The sequence below is a fragment of the Puma concolor genome, chromosome A1 (assembly GCF_028749965.1).
Source record: "Puma concolor isolate L17-30 chromosome A1, mPumCon1.1.hap2, whole genome shotgun sequence".
Lineage (NCBI taxonomy): Eukaryota > Metazoa > Chordata > Mammalia > Carnivora > Felidae > Puma > Puma concolor.
The window spans coordinates 199,623,954-199,641,754 of NC_141667.1; the positions used below are offsets into that span (position 1 = coordinate 199,623,954).

At 36.7% G+C, this 17,801-nt stretch overlaps 1 protein-coding gene and 1 long non-coding RNA gene across 12 annotated transcripts in view; one reads left to right on the forward strand and one right to left on the reverse strand.

Moving 5' to 3' along the window:
* PCDH9 (protocadherin 9) overlaps positions 1 to 17,801 on the forward strand; it is a 929,525-nt gene that overhangs the window by 145,789 nt on the left and 765,935 nt on the right. The window lies entirely within an intron of this gene.
* Positions 1 to 17,801, reverse strand: part of LOC147584712 (uncharacterized) — a 128,657-nt gene that overhangs the window by 104,469 nt on the left and 6,387 nt on the right. Inside the window, exon 2 of the long non-coding RNA XR_015252665.1 lies at positions 16,374 to 16,467. This is a non-coding gene — a long non-coding RNA (uncharacterized LOC147584712). The remainder of the gene's footprint in view (positions 1 to 16,373; positions 16,468 to 17,801) is intronic.

Sequence of the window (17,801 nt, forward strand, 5' to 3'; positions counted from 1 at the left end):
AGACAGCGTGTACACATGCATGCAAGTTGGGGAGGGTCAGATAGAGAGAAGGAGAGAGAATCCCAAGCAGGCTCCACACTGTCAGTTCAGAGCCCAATGTGGGGCTTGAAACCATGAGACATGAGATCATGACCTTAGCTGAAATCAAGAGTCTGACACTTAACCTACTGAGCCACCCAGGTGCCCCACACACCTGACTCTTGATTTTGACTTGGGTCTTGGGATTGAGCCCTGCATCCAGTTTCATGCTGAGTGTGGAGCCTGCTTAAGATTCTCTCTCTCTCTCTCTCTCTCTCTCTGTCTCTTTTTCTCTCGCTAAAATAAAAAAGACAGAGAGAGAGTGAGAGACAGAGAAAGAGAGAGAGAGAGAGAGAGAGAGAGGAAGGAAGGGAGGGAGGGAGGAAGGGAGGGAGGAAGGAAGAAAACTGTAGATTATATCTAGCTTGGTCTCACAGGATTAGCTAGTGGGGTTCTTTGAGGTCAAAGAGGGTTTTGTTTTGCTTTGTTTTTCACCTTACAGATTGTGAAACTTCACTTTAACAAATGATCTGTATAAGTGATGAGGTTCTGGGGCATTCATTCTTGTTAACTAGGCTAACAAAATACTAATTTCTATCAGGAGATTTGTCTACCCCCAACAGGTCATTTGCATTTGTCAGTTCCTTTCTACAAGCTCATTCAGTCAAGAGGTGAAATCATTTATTGGAACATTGCTTATTAGCTACAGAAATAAAATATATTATGAGCTAAATCTCAAAGTATTTTTTTCAATCAAATAAGCACCTTCAATATTTCATCTCTCCCTATTTGAGAAATATTTATCTTTTTAAAAAATTCTTTATAATGTTTATTTATTTTTGAGACAGAGACAGAGTGTGAACAGGGGAGGGGCAGAGAGAGAGGGAGACACAGAATCTGAAACAGGCTCCAGGCTCTGAGCTGTCAGCACAGAGCCTGATGCGGGGCTTGAACCCATGAACCGTGAGATCATGACCTGAGCTGAAGTCGGATGCTTAACCGACTGAGCCACCCAGGTGCCCCTAGAAATATTTATCTTTATATCATGGGTGCCTCCTAATAGAATAAGCACTTTACAACCTTGTTAGTGTGAAATGAATATTGACAAACTTTAAGACTCCAACACTTGTTTGTCAATGATGATTATTAGAGAGCAAAATTAATTCATTTTTAACTCTTCCCTTTATAGTTCATATAGCAATATTCTACATATATTTGAAAATTGCCAGCACATTGTATGTGTATATTGTTTATCTTTTCTTTCTTTAGTTATTTTTGTTGTTGTTGTTGATAATCTTTCCTTAAGGACATACAATATTGCTCCTTGTAGAGAATAGAAACCTCCTTAGGATTCTCAAGGGCAATATTTATAGAACACTACCTTGATTATTTTTGTATGGGAAATATTTCCATCAGGAAGCCATTTTAAATTGTTGGTGTAAGTCTTCACTCATAGAATGATTTTTTCCTCTGAAAGGAAAACACAGAGAGTAAAATTTTATAATTTTGACCCCCCCCACAGTGAGGGTATGTGTTAATAAAACTTATAACTTCCAATCAGTAAATATACTCCCAATTATGAGATTAAATGACAACATCTACCAGGAACTATTGGGGCATGAACTTTAAATAGAGGTCCTACATTTAGATGGAGTTTGTATGGGTTAGGAAATTAAAACAGACTAAAATTACCGTTTAAACTAGATTGTCAACCTGTTTCAAAATGAGTGTTCCCAAGGCACGGTAATAAATTGAGTTATGCCATGTTTATATTTGGAATCTCATAAGGGCAGGTTTCAAAAGAGCCTTCTTTGGTGTTGCGTGGATCCAACCCTCAGCGTGTCTCGAACTAACATGATGTATATATACTCTGACATGTTCACTTAGGGAGATCTTTGTGCTCATTTTTCTGCTGACCACTTCCTTGTCAACTTTTTTTCTTATTACTGGGTGAACAACACTCTTGATTTAAAAAGACAAAAAAACTATATTGGGCTCATGATGTCTCATAATGATACTTAATAATGAGAAGCCACTGATTACTTTCCTGATATTCTCTGTATATACATTATTTTAAACAGTCACAATTTCCTTTTCCCAGTTGTAGGTTGATATTTTAAATTAATATATAGACCCTCTTTTCTTAATAATGCTAGTGACACATTTTTTGTTGCTCTCTCTAATTAGTTATTTAAGGCTGATATAAGAATGCTTCCCACTAGACATCACTAAATGTGCCTAACCCAGTTATGTTTCCAGACTGACTTCTGTTATTGTAACATGATTAAAATACCACATTAATTATGCAAAACTTTATAAAATGGAATTCAACAGAGGTAATACATGCATATTAATAAAACATAAATTATTAATCTGTATATTCTGTTGTATGAGATGCAGAATATATTTTCAATTCATAGAGATTAACTGTACTTTTTATACAGTTATTATCTTTAATCTTATCCAGCTAAAAAAAGAAAACCTTTCTCCTGGTTAACCAGGATTCAAGATCATTGTCATTAATTTTATTTTAGCTTTATAATCTAATTTGAATAATTACTTGGTACATTGGAAAGCTCCAGAGACATTGTAGTATTTTTTTAGACTTGAGTTTTCATTTAACAAAAGAACAAGTAGAAATCAAGTCTGAAAATGTAGAATTTCAGAAGTTTTCTGGGAAATTTTATCTAAACATAGCACTGTAAAATTATTTGGTTTGTATATTTAGGAATTTGCAAATGGGCATAGCTCTGAGAATATATAGTTGTGATTGTTTCGAAGAAGCAACACAGACATGAGAATGATAAAATGTACCATTTGTAAAAATGGACTTCTAATTAGATATTTTTTCCCCAAGTTCTGAGAAAAAAATGGGAAGTCTAAATTAAGGGATAGTAGAGCCTAAAAAGATGAAATTATTGGTGAAGTTTTATTTAAAAATTAAGCCACAACTCAGAGAAGTGTTAAGCAAAATTAAGCAAAATTCGTGAGTGTACATGACCTAAATTATAGGCCAAACAGGATCACTGATTAAAAGAAAAGTTAAGAGAAATGTGATAAAGTAAAATAGATAAACTTCTAGTTCCAGTCAGCCTCCAGGAAACTATTAAGTAGAGTAGAAATATTACATTTCAGATATGAATAATAACTTTAATACTAAAGGTAGGACAGGATTTTGCCATTTTAAAAACAGAAGATTCGCAGTGCAGGGAAGTGAATACAGATTACATTTGTAGAGTTTCAACATACCCCAAAATTAATCATATAAAACAACATCCTGTTCTATGAGACTGTCATTAACCACAGATGGTACTTGCTTAAATGCACAACAAAACAACAGAAACAAAAATCATCACATTGCTTAAAGTATTATCACCACAAATAACCATTTATTACACATGATTCATTCTTGAATTACTGATGTTCTCTATATCCTTGTCATTTTGTGTCAGTGTTGCTATTCCCAGCATAATAAACTGAACAAGGTTTAAACTATAGGACAATTAGGTATGGGTATTTTTTTTCCAAAATGAAATCAGAGATTTCTTTTACCATCACGACTACCTTAATATAAGAACACTGCACATTAAGTTAGATTGATTGACAATGTTTTAATGGTTTGCTAATCAAAAAGTTACTGTACTTTTTGCAAACTAATGAAATTTATTCCACTAGATTTTATAATAAGATCACACACAAATAATTTCATGTGTTTATTATGTAGTGATATATGTATCATACCTAATATAAATAAATATTCTCCACAAATGGGCTTTAATTTACAGGTTATGCTTTTGTGGAAACTTCTGTTATCCACTCAGCACTGAGTATACCCTAATAGGCTGTTAACATTGGGCAGTGGATTTCAAAGCTGTTTGCCTAAATATTAATAATTTGCTTTTATTTTCTAATTCCTTCTGAAATCCTGAATTGTTTTATTGATTTTGATTTGCTAATTCTTCTTAATGCAGAAAGTGGTCACAGTTACATGACAACGGCATGAGACTGAAAACTAACACTTCATAGAAATATAGTTTAATAAATGGCCAGAGTAGTGCATAAATAGGGACCTTTAAACATTGACTACTAGGCAAAAAAAGTTGCTAATGTAGCCATATGTCCATTAGAATTGATTTTGAAAGTTTTGATTTCAAATAGCTTTTTTACACACTTTCCACTAAAATCCCAAAGTTGGTGTTCTGAAGTCTATGTGAAATATATGAACAGGAATAAAATATTTATTACAGTTTATTGGGTACTTAGTTAAAATTTTGAGGGCTTTGACAATGATTTAGGAATGATAAAATCATATTTTAAATTAGTGTAATTTTTTTTTTACCAAGACAGTGTTTCTTTTCCTATTTAAGATAACACATTTAGAAACTATTTTATGTTTCATACATTTCATCATATTTTAAGTGATAAACAGGATTAGATTTCTGAATATTATCCTTTTTTTAGTATTATAATTTTTTACTACACCCTTTCTTTCCTACGTGATAAATGTATCTTAATTACCTTGCCTTTGTACTCTTCCAAAATCCTTAATTCCAGGTCCCCTTACGCTGATCCTTAATGTTTATCTAACATATTTTAGGAGATGGTAATTATACTACTTACACATAGACTTTGTTAACCACTCATGAGCCTTGGACTTTGTCCACTATTGTAAAGTGATATTTTCTTAGTTTCTTATTTGTGGACCATATCCAGATTGGCTACTGCAGAACTGTAATAGAGAATTGCTTTCTGATTTATTGGAATGTTATGAAAGATTTAGATGTAAATGTGAAGAGGGGCTCTAGATCATAAATAGTACTTTATTTTGATATACTAGCCTCACTCCCTTCTAATAAAGAACCTTCGGCAATCAAATTCATCAAATACATATTGAATTTCTGAACTTCCAAGGTGCTGTGTTTACATTATATGAAGATAAATAAGACATGGTTCCTGCCATCAAGAGGCTTGAAATTCAATGGGAGGATAAGATATTGTACAGGAAAAGCTTCAATAAAAATTTTTTTAAAGAAGTTCACAATTGGAAAGATTACAGAGCAGGGGGGTATATATGAGGCACAGTTATAGCCCTTGAGTTTGCCATCTTATGGACAAGTTAAGATTTAGACCAGTAGAAAGAGAAGGAAGGCATTGTAGGAAGAGCAAAGACTGGCTGAAAAACATTACCATTTTTGATCATCAATCACATCCTAATTTTCCAAGAGAAGCAGGCAACAGGATCAGAAAAGACCTACAAGAGATTTATTGAAGGATAAGGAGGAGGGGGCTGGAGAAGACAAAACCTACAGACCAATTCATGTTCTCAAATCTGTGAAAGGTGAGTAGGTAAGGGAGGTTGGGTAGGAGAGACTCAGAACTCCGTGCAGGTCTGAGAAAAATGTGGCCAGGCTGATGGGGCAGCTGGGAGCCTCGGCACTGGCACTAGTCCCTCTGCCATGTGAGCCTTTGGTAGGAAGCAGCCCTAGGAACCATGGCTTCCGTGTCAATGGGCAGCGACTAAAGGTTACACCCAACTGTGGCTCCTATAAAAGTGTGAAGGCGATCTGGGTGCTGATGTCCATTGATATCACAGCCACTTGGAGGAAAGTCAAGTAATTTTGTTATCAGGAACATAGAGAATATAACAGGTAAGGAGCTACATCATTAGGGGCCTGAAATGTCATGCTTTGGAATGTGTATTTTATCTAATGGAAAGACAGTGGAAAGTTTTAGGCATTTCTATAGAACTATCATTTAGAAAGAATTAGCATTTGGAACTATATCTAAATTAATATACACATAGTGCATTTTTAAAGGTGGGTAGGTTGACTGCACAAACATGTTCAGTATGTATTATAATAATTCCACTGGGAAAACAATGATGCCCTAAATATTAATATTAAAAGTTAATAGCTGTGAGTGAAATGCAATATCAAAGAAACTTGTTGACAAAAGAATCAAAGACTTGAGAGATAACGAGTAGGAAAAATGGGGGGAAGAAAAGTGATTCTGAATTTAAATCTAAATCTGTCAAAGAATGTCAGTGTCATCCATTTACTCATTCACAAATATTTACTGAGTATCTACTATGTTTCAAATACTATAATAGACACCAGAGATCTAGCAGAGAACAAACAAAAATCCCTTTACAAATGGTTTATATCCGCGAGGGATGAGACCGAAAATAAAAGTAAGATTTTTATCAAGTGGTCATAAGTGCTAGGAGAAAAACCAAGCAGAGAGTGCTGAAGAATAAGAAGTACCAGAGAGGTGAGATTAGTCGTTCTTTAAAAATAGTGATCAGGGACACCTCATTAAAATGACAGTTGAAAAACAAACACAGAAATAGCTGAGGATGCAGGCAAATGGGTATCTGAAGCAAAGGGAGGGGTAGAAGGAAAGTAACAAGGGCAAAGGCCTTGAGGTAAGAGCATTTCTATCACATTGAATAAATAGCAAGGAGCCAGAGAGATTGGAGAAAAGAGAGTGACGGAAAGTAGTGGGAAACAATGGCAGAGACTGATGAGTGATGATGATTATGGGGTGGGAGCAGGTATCTTTTAGGGCATGACATAAAATTAAAGGTTGTTGATATTTTTGAGCAGAGCAGTGACACGATCTCACTTTGGTCTTTATTCTGCTTATTCTTTTGAGAACAGACCACAGGAGAGCGATTTCAGGAATAGGACAATCTCATTGAAGGCTCTTCTATTACCGGGCAAGAAATGTTTAGCAATGAAGGTGGTGGGAAGAATTCAGATTCTGGATATATTAATCAGACATAATCAGTCATTAAACACAGCAACTCTGTCATTTTTGTGCACGTTTACTTCTCAGAGGTTGAAGCAATGGTAATAAACACATCTTATGTTACTTTGAATAGGAAAATTAAACTGTATAATGTACATACATTGAGTGTAGCTGGTGATCAGTCTTGAATAAGATGTAGTATCATTTCTCTTTAGTTTTTGGAAAAGCAGCTTTGTTTCATGAAGTTTTATGATCAGTTCTATTAATAGTTTTCATGGAAACTAAAGAAGACTTTGGAGATGTGGATTCATTTGTCAAGAACACTATTTCCCTCCCTCATAGTTTTGCTCTTGGTTTAAAAAGCACTTCAGCTGAGAAATCCTTCCTGACTGAAAGGGTATACCACCGGCTCCTGTGTTACCACTCTGTGCTCCCACAGCCTCGCTAGTTTGCCTGTTAATGGCACCTGTGCTTTGTAGTGCTTGCTGATTTAAACTTCTGTCTTCCCCTTAGCTCACTAGTCCTTCCCATTGAATGAGATTTCTTCTACTACCTCATTACACAGCTCTTTGATTTACCAAAGAAGGATGAGTGTTTCCAGTTATCCACATACCAAAAAGGCATAGCTTCTCACAAGTGTACAGAACATTATCTATTTCCACAAAGCAAATGCTCTACTATGCTAAATCTCCATCTATGGACTCTCTTTCAAATAAGAGATTTGCTTTTATTCTTTTCTATAAGAGATCTGTAGCTAAAATAATGCAGGTAAAGTACTTAGAGCAGTATTTGGCATATAGAATGTGCTCAACATGTTTTTCTTTCCTCATTATAATGACTATACTCATCATTTCTTTTTTGACATGGTTGGAAAATAGATGTTATAAGTGGAATGCTTTGGACAATCAACACATTTGCATATCTTAACTATTCTTTTTTCTTTACACTTTTAATTTAGGTTAAAGCTTTTTGTTTGTGAAAATTATATTAATATTACATTCTTATCACTGCTTTGCCAATATTTTTTGTCAATTCTTTCTAAATTCTAAATTCTAAATTTCTCCAATCTGGCCCCAATATAATGGGGCTGGCCAGTATTCCACACAGTAGAGTAGGATTTTCTTACACTTTTGGCATATCATGATGTATTGGCATTTTTATTTATTAATAGTAGTGGTCACAGTATCATCATTCGCTTAATCATTATTTTCTTAATAAATAAAAAAGTTTGAAAGATTATAAAATATTCAGATGGAGTGTTTTATTTGCTAGTAAGTAAAACAATGTACAGTGTTGAGAAAATTTTAAAATTTAAATCAGAGTTGGGTCACCTGGGTGGCTCACTCAGTTAAGCATCCTCTATCAGCTCAGGTCATGATCTCACAGTTTGTGGGTTCAAGCCCCTCATGGGGCTCTGTACTGACAGCTCAGAGCGTAGAGCCTGCTTCAGATTCTGTGTCTCCCTCTCTCTGCCCCTTCCCTGCTTGTTCTCTGTCCCTCAAAAACAAATAAACAATTAAAAAAAATTAAAAAAAATCTAAATCAGAGAGTGTATCAGGTTGTGTGTGAAAATATGGAAGAAAGCACAGAAATAAATAAATAGGTATGATGAGTTATAGCACAGTAAGGTGTGATGGAATTTTAACCAGAGGGGGAAAAAATGGAGAGATTTTAGGAAACTTTCTGAAATGTGCATGTCATAAGTACAAAAGAAAACATTAGTGTTTTCTCAGTCCCTCAAGGAACAATGGATTGTTACAATAGAGAAGCTAGAGCTGGAGATGGCAAAGCAACTTTGAAAAAGCTTCCTAGGTTCTCTGCTCCCCTTCCTTAGGAGAACCAGATTTTTAAAATCACATTTTTCCTTCAAACAATTAATTGAATTAACTCAAATGTTATACTATATAAGAAAGTAGGGATTTAAAAGGAAATGAGGGGCCCCTGGGTGGCTCGCTCAGGTGAGCAATTGACTCTTGATTTTGGCTTGGGTCATGATCCCAAGGTTGTGGGATCAAGCCCCATGTCAGGCTCCACACTGAGCAGGGAGCCTGCTTGGGATTCTCTTTCTCTCTCTCTGCCCCTTTCCCACTCTTGCAGCATGTTCTCTCTCTCTAAAATAAAAAAAAAAAAAAATAATTCTAAAAAATAAAAATAAATAAATGAATAAAAGGAAAATAGTATAGAAGGGAAGGCCCTAGAATCCTTTTGTACCTTACCCAGTCAACATTAATAAAGCTACATCTGTCAGGATTTTTTTATTTCCATTTTATGTTTATGGAAAATCAAAACATTCCCAGTTCCTTTCCTCTTCTTTCATTCTTTCATAACTGAATTCAATAACCTTCCTCTTTGTGCACCCACAAGAACAATAACCTTGTTCCCCCAAGAGAAACAAATGTACTAAATTGAGAAGTTTTGAGCAATACAAACTGCTTCAAAAGGAAAGAACTAAAAATTTGAAAATGATACACATAGGTGGATTATACTCCTTGGTGTCATTTGGCTATCTTTTTCTGAGCACTTAATTTTAAACAAAAAGTTACATTTGTTTTTTTCTGGTCTATAACACTAATAAACTAAGGGATTGCAAATAGGAGTATACAGGACAACTGATCCATTCCTCATTGGAACAATGCAAGGCACTGAAAAAATGTCTACATTTAGGACAACCAAATTCTGGCTGCAGCTCAGTTTAACAATGTCTGATCAGGTTCTAGGGGATTCTCCTGTTCTCAGATGTTAGAATAAACTAATATATATTAAGAATCATAGTTTCCATAAAAGCATTTCTTTCTTCTTTTTTTCAGTTCAAAATAATCTTTTACATATTAATACTAAAATTTTATACTCTTAATTCCTTTTTATTCAGAGATTATAAATCACATATTAAAGACATACTAGGTTGCAATACATCTTTCCAAGTTGTTCTCAATTTTGCTTGACTTTTATATTTTTTACTGTTGAGTAGAATAATTCTATAGTACTTGTCATGAGTTTTCTTCCCCTGGATAACCTTATAAATGAAACTACCTGTAGGTATTTCAGGATATAAATATCCTCTTGGGTGATTTTCAAGATATAACTCTCTTATATTGAATTTTACTCCACAATATTCACTACTATAGGGAGATAGCTAGTTAGCTAATAGATACATTTGTCTATTATTTACTATTACATAGCAGAACACATGCTTCTTTTTAGAAATTTTGGAATATTTACATAACAACACAACTATTTTTTGGAAGTATATTATGTAAGAAATTCCCTTCCTGCCCCTTGGTTCTAGCATGCAGAACCCCACCTCCACTGTCAACAATATGGGATTGATATCATGAGGTCAGCAATGGCTCCTATTCTGCTCAAAGGAACATCTCTCAATTGTCTGAAATAAGCCTTCTGCAAAACTCTATAGCTTTCAGCAGGAACTCAATTACATTACCATATTGTAACTTCCTTCGGTAATTTAACCAAGATAGTGGGTCATTGAATCATATGCTTTTTAAGCATTCTCTTAATATTGAATAGTTTGTTTTAATTTTTCTTGATATACTTCTAATAAGTGTGTTTTATTTTTCTAGGAAAAATTATTAAAAGTAAGGTTGCTGGATAAAAGATTATGATGAATTTAGCTTTGATTGATACTACCATATTAGTCTTGCCATTGATTTTGCCAATACTAGAACTAAGTTTTAATATTTAAAATTTTGTCATTCTAAGAATTGAACATTATATTACACAATAATATCCATTGGCTTTTTATAGTATTTGGTGAGTTTTGCTTTTTATATTTCATCTTTTGTGATTTGGAGGGTGGTGGTCATTCATGTTTTTAAAAGAAAATGACTGCAGTGGTCAAGGCATGAAACAGAAATGGGATTACTAATCTATTAAAACAGATCATGCTATTGTTATTTAATAATTTGGTTCTTTTTGTTTTCTCTATTATGCCCAGGGAATAGAGGGCTGGGCAGGGAAGTTGATTTTCCTTAAAGAGAAAAATCTCTGAAGAGAAAATGCCTTTTGCTTGGGAAATTAACAGGAATGAATATGTAAATTTGAATGTTAAGATTATTGCTTCAATTTGCTAGAATGACATTTCGTCAAATATATGCCAGACTACCTAGAGCTTGATAAAAATGCAGATTACTGCTCCAGACCTTTTGAATTAGAATCTCTGGAAAGTGGGGTTAAGGAATCTGCATTTTAACATTGCCCAAACAATAATTTGAGTGTCAACGCTGTGGCCAGAAGGGGGTGCGGGTGGGGAGGGGTGGAGGGGGAGGAACCAATTTATATGTAATTATTAAATTTTGCATTCAAGAGCTAAAGTGAACAAATACTTAGAAATACCTACTACAGACCACAATGTTTTTTTCTGAAAAGGAGAGCTATTAAGATGCATAATTTAAAGAGGAAATATACGTTAAGACTGAATCTAATGATTCTCCACGTCCTCTGCATAATTTAATCAGTGGCAATTGCAGTGCTTAGGTGAAGTAGGAAAAGCTCAATATAAAACAGTTGTTTTGCTTGTTCTATGTAATCATTAAAAACAAGCACAGCAGGTAGATTCCTGAAACAATTGTGAACCTAAAGAGGAAAAGTTTAAAAATAGTAAAGGCAACTTTCATGCAAACTGTAAAGTGCTAATACTTTTCACACTTAACAGTGAAAGGCTGGCCACTTCTGTTTACATTCAATGTTACTGATTTCACAAACCTCATAATATCTGTTGGCAGATTTATTTATTTATTAAATTTTTTTAATGATTTTTTTTTTTATTTTTGAAGGAGAGAGAGACAGACAGAGAGAGAGAGAGAGAGAAAGAGAGAGAGTGAGACACAAAGCCTGGGCAGGGGAGGGGCAGAGAGAGAGGGAGACAGAGAATCTGAAGCAAGCTCCAGGCTCTGAGCTGTTAGCACAGAGCCTGACTTGGGGTTTGAACGCATGAGTCATGAGATCATGACCTAAGCCAAAGTCAGACACTTAACCAACTAAGCCACCCAGTGCCCCTGTTGGCAGATTTAAATGAACTTTTTTTTTTTTTTTGGAAACTGTGAAGGTAAAATGGACCTCTTTTTTTCTTCACAATAGTTATGCTTGGCATTACCTAATATCAGGTGGAAGTCTTGTTACTGGTGCCTTTAAACATTTTTTTTTTCAACGTTTATTTATTTTTGGGACAGAGAGAGACAGAGCATGAACGGGGGAGGGGCAGAGAGAGAGGAAGACACAGAATCGGAAACAGGCTCCAGGCTCTGAGCCATCAGCCCAGAGCCTGACGCGGGGCTCGAACCCACGGACCGCGAGATCGTGACCTGGCTGAAGTCGGACGCTTAACCGACTGCGCCACCCAGGCGCCCCTAAACATTTTTTTTAATATGCACAGAATCAAGGGGTAAATACTCCTTAATTTGACCCATAATAAAACAAAGTACTAATATGTAGCCATTAAAAACCTCTACATGGAAAGCAATCATATTTTATCTAAAAGATACATTTTTGTATTTACAATGTATTATATCTTGTTTAATCTTTGTATAGTAAGTGGCAGGTTTGATAAAAGTCAAGAATCTGCCAATTACTCAGAATGCTCTTGAAGCATTCTGGATCACAGAATGACAAGAGATGGAAGAAAGCTTAATGGTCTCTGTCAAAAGAGGTTCTTAGTCTTTTACTTGATGTAACATGAACGATGGATGATATTCACATGCCCAACATATTCCTATGAATATACCCTGCTTTTGACAATCCTAGGACTTTTCAGAGAAGCAGAGCAATTAGCACCACTGGCTTTTTTTTTAAAATCAATTAATCTGCCTAAGTCTGTTCCCATTAGTACTGTTTATTCTTAGCCTCCATAAGGGTAAAAAAAAAAAAAAAAAAAAAAAAAAAAAAAAAGAAGAAGAAGAATTTAATTAGAGGAAATTTCCTCACAGTAAATACATGTAATGATTTCTTTACCATAAAGAAGTTTTGTGGTCTGCAAAAAGCAAATTCAGAAAGAAAGGAGCTTGTCTATTACAGAGTGTGAAAAGCGCTAGTCAGAGGAGCAAGTTGCTCATTTTCAGTGTGGACTGGGAAGTAAGGGCAAGTTAAGCAGGTTTGAAACTGGCTTGATCCTTCTTTTTTTTTGTTTTTAATTTACATTCAAGTTAGTTATCATGGAGTGCAACAATGATTTCAGGAGTAGATTCTTTAATGCCCCTTACCCATTTAGCCCATCCCCCCTCCCATAACCCCTCCTGTAATCCTCTATTTGTTCTCAAAATTTAAGAGTCTCTTATGTTTTGTCCCCCTGCCTGTTTTTGTATTATTTTTGCTTCCCTTCTCTTACGTTCATCTGTTTTGTGTCTTAAAGTCCTCATATGAGTGAAGTCATATGATGTTTGTCTTTCTCTAATTTTGCTTAGCATAATACCCTCTAGTTATATCCACGTAGTTGCAAATGGTAAGATTTCATTCTTTTTTATTGCCAAGTAATACTCCATTGTGTGTGTCTGTGTGTGTGTGTGTGTGTGTAGATATAGATATAGATACAGATATAGATATAGATAGATATATATCACATCTTCTTTCCCATGCATCCATCGATGGACATTTGGGCTCTTTCCATACTTTGGCTATTGTGCTGCTATAAACGTTGGGGTGCATGTGCACCTTCGAAATAGCATACCTTGGATAAATACCTAGTAGTGCAATTGCTGGGTCATAGGGTAGTTCTATTTTTAATTTTTTGAGGAACCTCCATATTGTTTTCCAGAGTGGGTGCACCAGTTTTCATTCCCACCAGCAGTGCAAAAGGGTTCCTCTTTCTCTGTATCCTCACCAACATTTGTTGTTGCCTGAGTTGTTAATGTTAGCCATTCTGACAGGTGTGAGGTGGTATCTCATTGTGCTTTTTTTTTTTTTTTAACATTTACTTATTTTTGAGAGACAGAGAGAGACAGAGAACGAGCAGGGGAGGGACAGAGAGAGAGGGAAACACAGAATCTGAAGCAGGCTCCTGGCTCTAAACTGTCAGCACAGAGCCCGACGTGGGGCTCAAACCCATGAACCGTGAGATTATGACCTGAGCCAAAGTCAGTTGCTTAACTGACTGAACCAACCAGGCACCCCTCATTGTGGTTTTGATTTGTATTTCCCTGATGATGAGTGATGTTGAGCATGTTTGCATGTTATCAGTTCACCATCTGGATGTCTTCTTTGGAAAAGGGTCTATTCATGTATCTTGCCCATGTCTTCACTGGATTATTTGTTTTTTGGGTGTTGAGTTTGATAAGTTCTTTATAGATTTTGGATACTAACCCTTTATCTGATATGTCATTTGCAAATATTTTCTCCCATTCTGTCTGTTGCCTTTTAGTTTTGCTGATTGTTTCCTTTGTTGTGCAGAAGCTTTTTATTTTGCTGAGGTCCCAATAACTCATTTTTGCTTTTGTTTCCCTTTCCTCTGGAGATGTGTTGAGTAAGAAGTTGCTGCAGCCAAGCAAAGAGGTTTTTGCCTGCTTTCTCCTTGAGGATTTTGATGGCTTCCTGTCTTACATTTCGGTCTTTCATCCATTTTTAGTTTATTTTTGTGTATGGTGTAAGAAAGTGGTCCAGCTTCATTCTTCTGCATGTCGCTGTCCAGTTTTCCCAGAACCGCTTGCTGAAGAGACTGTCTCTATTCTATGGATATTCTTTCCTGCTTTGTCAAAGATTAGTTGGCCATACATTTGTGGGTCCATTTCTGGGTTTTCTATTCCGTTCCATTGATCGGAGTGTCTGTTTTTGTGCCAGTGGCCTGATCTTTCTCAGGCAGGTTGTAATCCTATTAACCTATGATTTTGATTGGATTTTTTATAATTTGTAGGTCATTAATTACAAAATATTTGATAATTTTTAAAACAATTGCAAACTGAATAGTGCGTCAAATTTTTTTCTTCTGTTAAGTTGTTATTTTCTCCACCACTGAACACCAAAACAGAAAATAAGGGTTGCCCTTGCCTCAACTCACTTCTGTTTATTTGCAATTTTGGAGGAATTGGGGGGATGGAGAAAGATACTACTATCATATATGATGTTCTCTTCATTAATATCTTTTGTGAAAGAAAGGATATTTGCAGTCATTGAAGAAATTCATTAGAATATTACTAATATAACTAATATAGCAATTATAATGAGTAATACTAGTTTTATGAAATTATAAATTAAACGCATTTTATTATATGCCTAAAAAGTGAACATTAAATGTGAATCAAGTGGTTTTATTTAGCTCTAGTTTTTATAAAACATTGCTGTAGTAACATCCCCAACTTTAAAATGTTAAGAAAGTTTAAGAATTTAAGGAAGGAAGCTTTGTGTTGTTAAAAGATAAACTGGGTACATCGTTTCATTTGAACTAGTGGAAAAGGCTGTAAGTCCTACTGATGCGGTTTTGGAATGATAGGGGTGGGTGTCCAGAGGTGACTGCCATGAAAAATTCTTGAGACCTCTTTGGTGCACAAAAAGGTGATTTTTATTAAAGCACGGGACAGGACCTGTGGGCAGAAAGAGCTGTGCTGGGGTTGTGACAGGTGACTTAATCAGAGATGGCCTAAGTCTCCAAGGAATTTTGGAAGCAAGGTTTCCAGAACTTTGGGGGGGGCGGGTTGTTACTGTTAGGAAAAGGACTTTTATTACTGTCTAGGAAAACCTCAGTCATGAGACCCTTCATATGTATATCAGTGGGCCATAAGCTTGGAGTATGATTTCCAACCTGTATCTTGGCCGGGGCGTGGGGGGTGGGGGGAGTTATATAGATAAAGGAAGTTTCCAAAGGATTTTTTATATATTAAAGTAGACTTACAGGATCCTGGAGGGTTGGGCTAAGATTGCCTCTGTCGTTAGCAAAGTGTCATCATCAAGGCAGCTAAGTTCCTAGTGGAAGGTCACTCTGCCTATTTCAAGGACATGTCAATGGGCTGTAGACAGTATGAAATTAAATGTTTCATTTGCCTTTGTTTCCCAGATCACTATTAGGCTCTGACTATCCGCTGCCAAGTTGGCCAGCTTCTGGTTACTGAAAATCTTTCAAATATCTTGTCAGGTTTCAGCTGGGATAAACAGTAAACATTCCTGGCCATATTGAACAACCTCTTGGAAGCAGGAGGTTGTCTCCAAAAAACAGTGCAAAGGATGTTACTCTCTCAAGATCCACAACCACTCCCAAAGATAACCAAAAGAAAGAAAGCCTTAGACAATTCCCAAGAGTAGGCAATAGTCGGTAGGACCCTAGCTGCAAGTGGACTAAAATTCCCATTTCTGTCCAGCCATACCATGCTGCAAATGGGGTGCAACTCACATTGCTGTTTGGCTATGTTTTGGGGGTCCCCAACCTGATTGGGGGGAATTGGTTGCCAATTCAAGTTATTAGGATATAAAAAGGAGCAAGAGGGCAATAGATGTTCCTGGGAATGAAAGGATCAACAAGTCACAATTCAAAGATCTAATTCATACAAATGTCTTTTGCCTGCCAATCTGAATTTGGAAAGGAAGGGACAACATGAAATTTTACCTTTTTTTTCCTTGACCAGGCACCACAGTAGAGATATGGGAGAGCTGACTTTGGTAAGAATTCTCACCTTTTGCTGGCTTCTGCTAGTTTTCCCAGGATCCTGTCTGCAGGCTCCAAAGTGACAGGGCTGTCCCAGTGGGTTTCATCCTGGTCACTAGAAACTGTAAAGGGGGAAAAATAATTTTCTTTCTATCCTTAATGGTGAGTATTTGGCTGAGACCCCTTTTTTCTCTAGGGCACCTCAGTAAATGTTTGTTTATTGAAGATGGTTAAAAGTTCTCCCCTATGGCCACTGTAATTTAGGACTATCTTTGGTAAGGTTAACCTGATTGTTCAACCTTAAAACAAAATTTTACTTAGGTACCTGCGGCTTCACCCTGGACCTAGTCCAGTTTCAGTAACACGCAGTTCAACCTTGGACCTAGCTTGGTTTCTGTCAGAACCAGTCTGTCCCTGGACCTAGCCTGGTTTCTGAGTTAGACCTAGTCCCACCCTCCCTCCAGCCTAGTTTCTAAGTCGGAACCAGTCTGATTCTGAACCCGTTCAGGTTTCTAAGTTGGACCCTGTCTCACCCTGGACCCAGCCCGGTTTCTAAGTCGGACCTGGTCTGCACCTGGACCCAGTTGACACTGGACCCAGCCCGGTTTCTAAGCCGGGCACAGTCCGACCCCAGAGCCAGCCCGCTTTCTAATCGGAACCAGTGTGACCGCGGAACCAATCTGACCCTGGACCAAGCCCAGTTTCTAAGTCGGACTCAGTTCGACCCTGGACCCAACCCACTTTCTAAGTCCGAGCCTGTCCTGTACTTAAGTCAGACCCGGTGAGAACAAGAATTGCTCAAGTAAAGCCTGAAAGCTCGAAATGCAAAAGCTGCTGAGCTGGGCTCCAAGCGGGACTTTCCCATCACCTCCAGGGACCACAAGAAAGCAGCCAGTTCCGGAGCGCAACAGGTACAGCTCAGGGCGCCAGAGTTTGCTCCTTGCTCCTGGGGTCTCGGCGCGCAGGGTGGGGGGCTCCCTGGTTCTCTCTCCTCTGACATCAGAACTGTTAAAAGACGAACTGAGGCATATTAAAACTTTGAAGAGTTTATCTGAGCAAGAAGTGATTCTAATCAGGCATATCCATTGTAGCAGCAAGTTGCTAAGGGGAGTTTGCAAAATAAGACTTATAGGCTGGAGGGAGCAGGAACAAAGAAGTTATACTGGGTAAAAGAGTGGGTTGGTTATTGCAAATTTACTTTCCTTTAGGGGATGGCAGGGGTCTGTCAGGCAGATTACCTCACTAGTGCTGATCAGGTGATTGCTGATTGGTTTAAGGTTCCATTACTGGGAGAGCTGAAACTGTAATTAAGTCTTGGTTTGGAGACATGGGACTTAGTGTAAGCAAGCATTTGGGGTCTCTTGTCTTGCTTTTAGCGTTGTGCAACTCAACTTAGTTTAGAGACCTTTCTAAATGGATAGGATGCAAGTTTTAAATTCAAAGAGATGACAAGAAA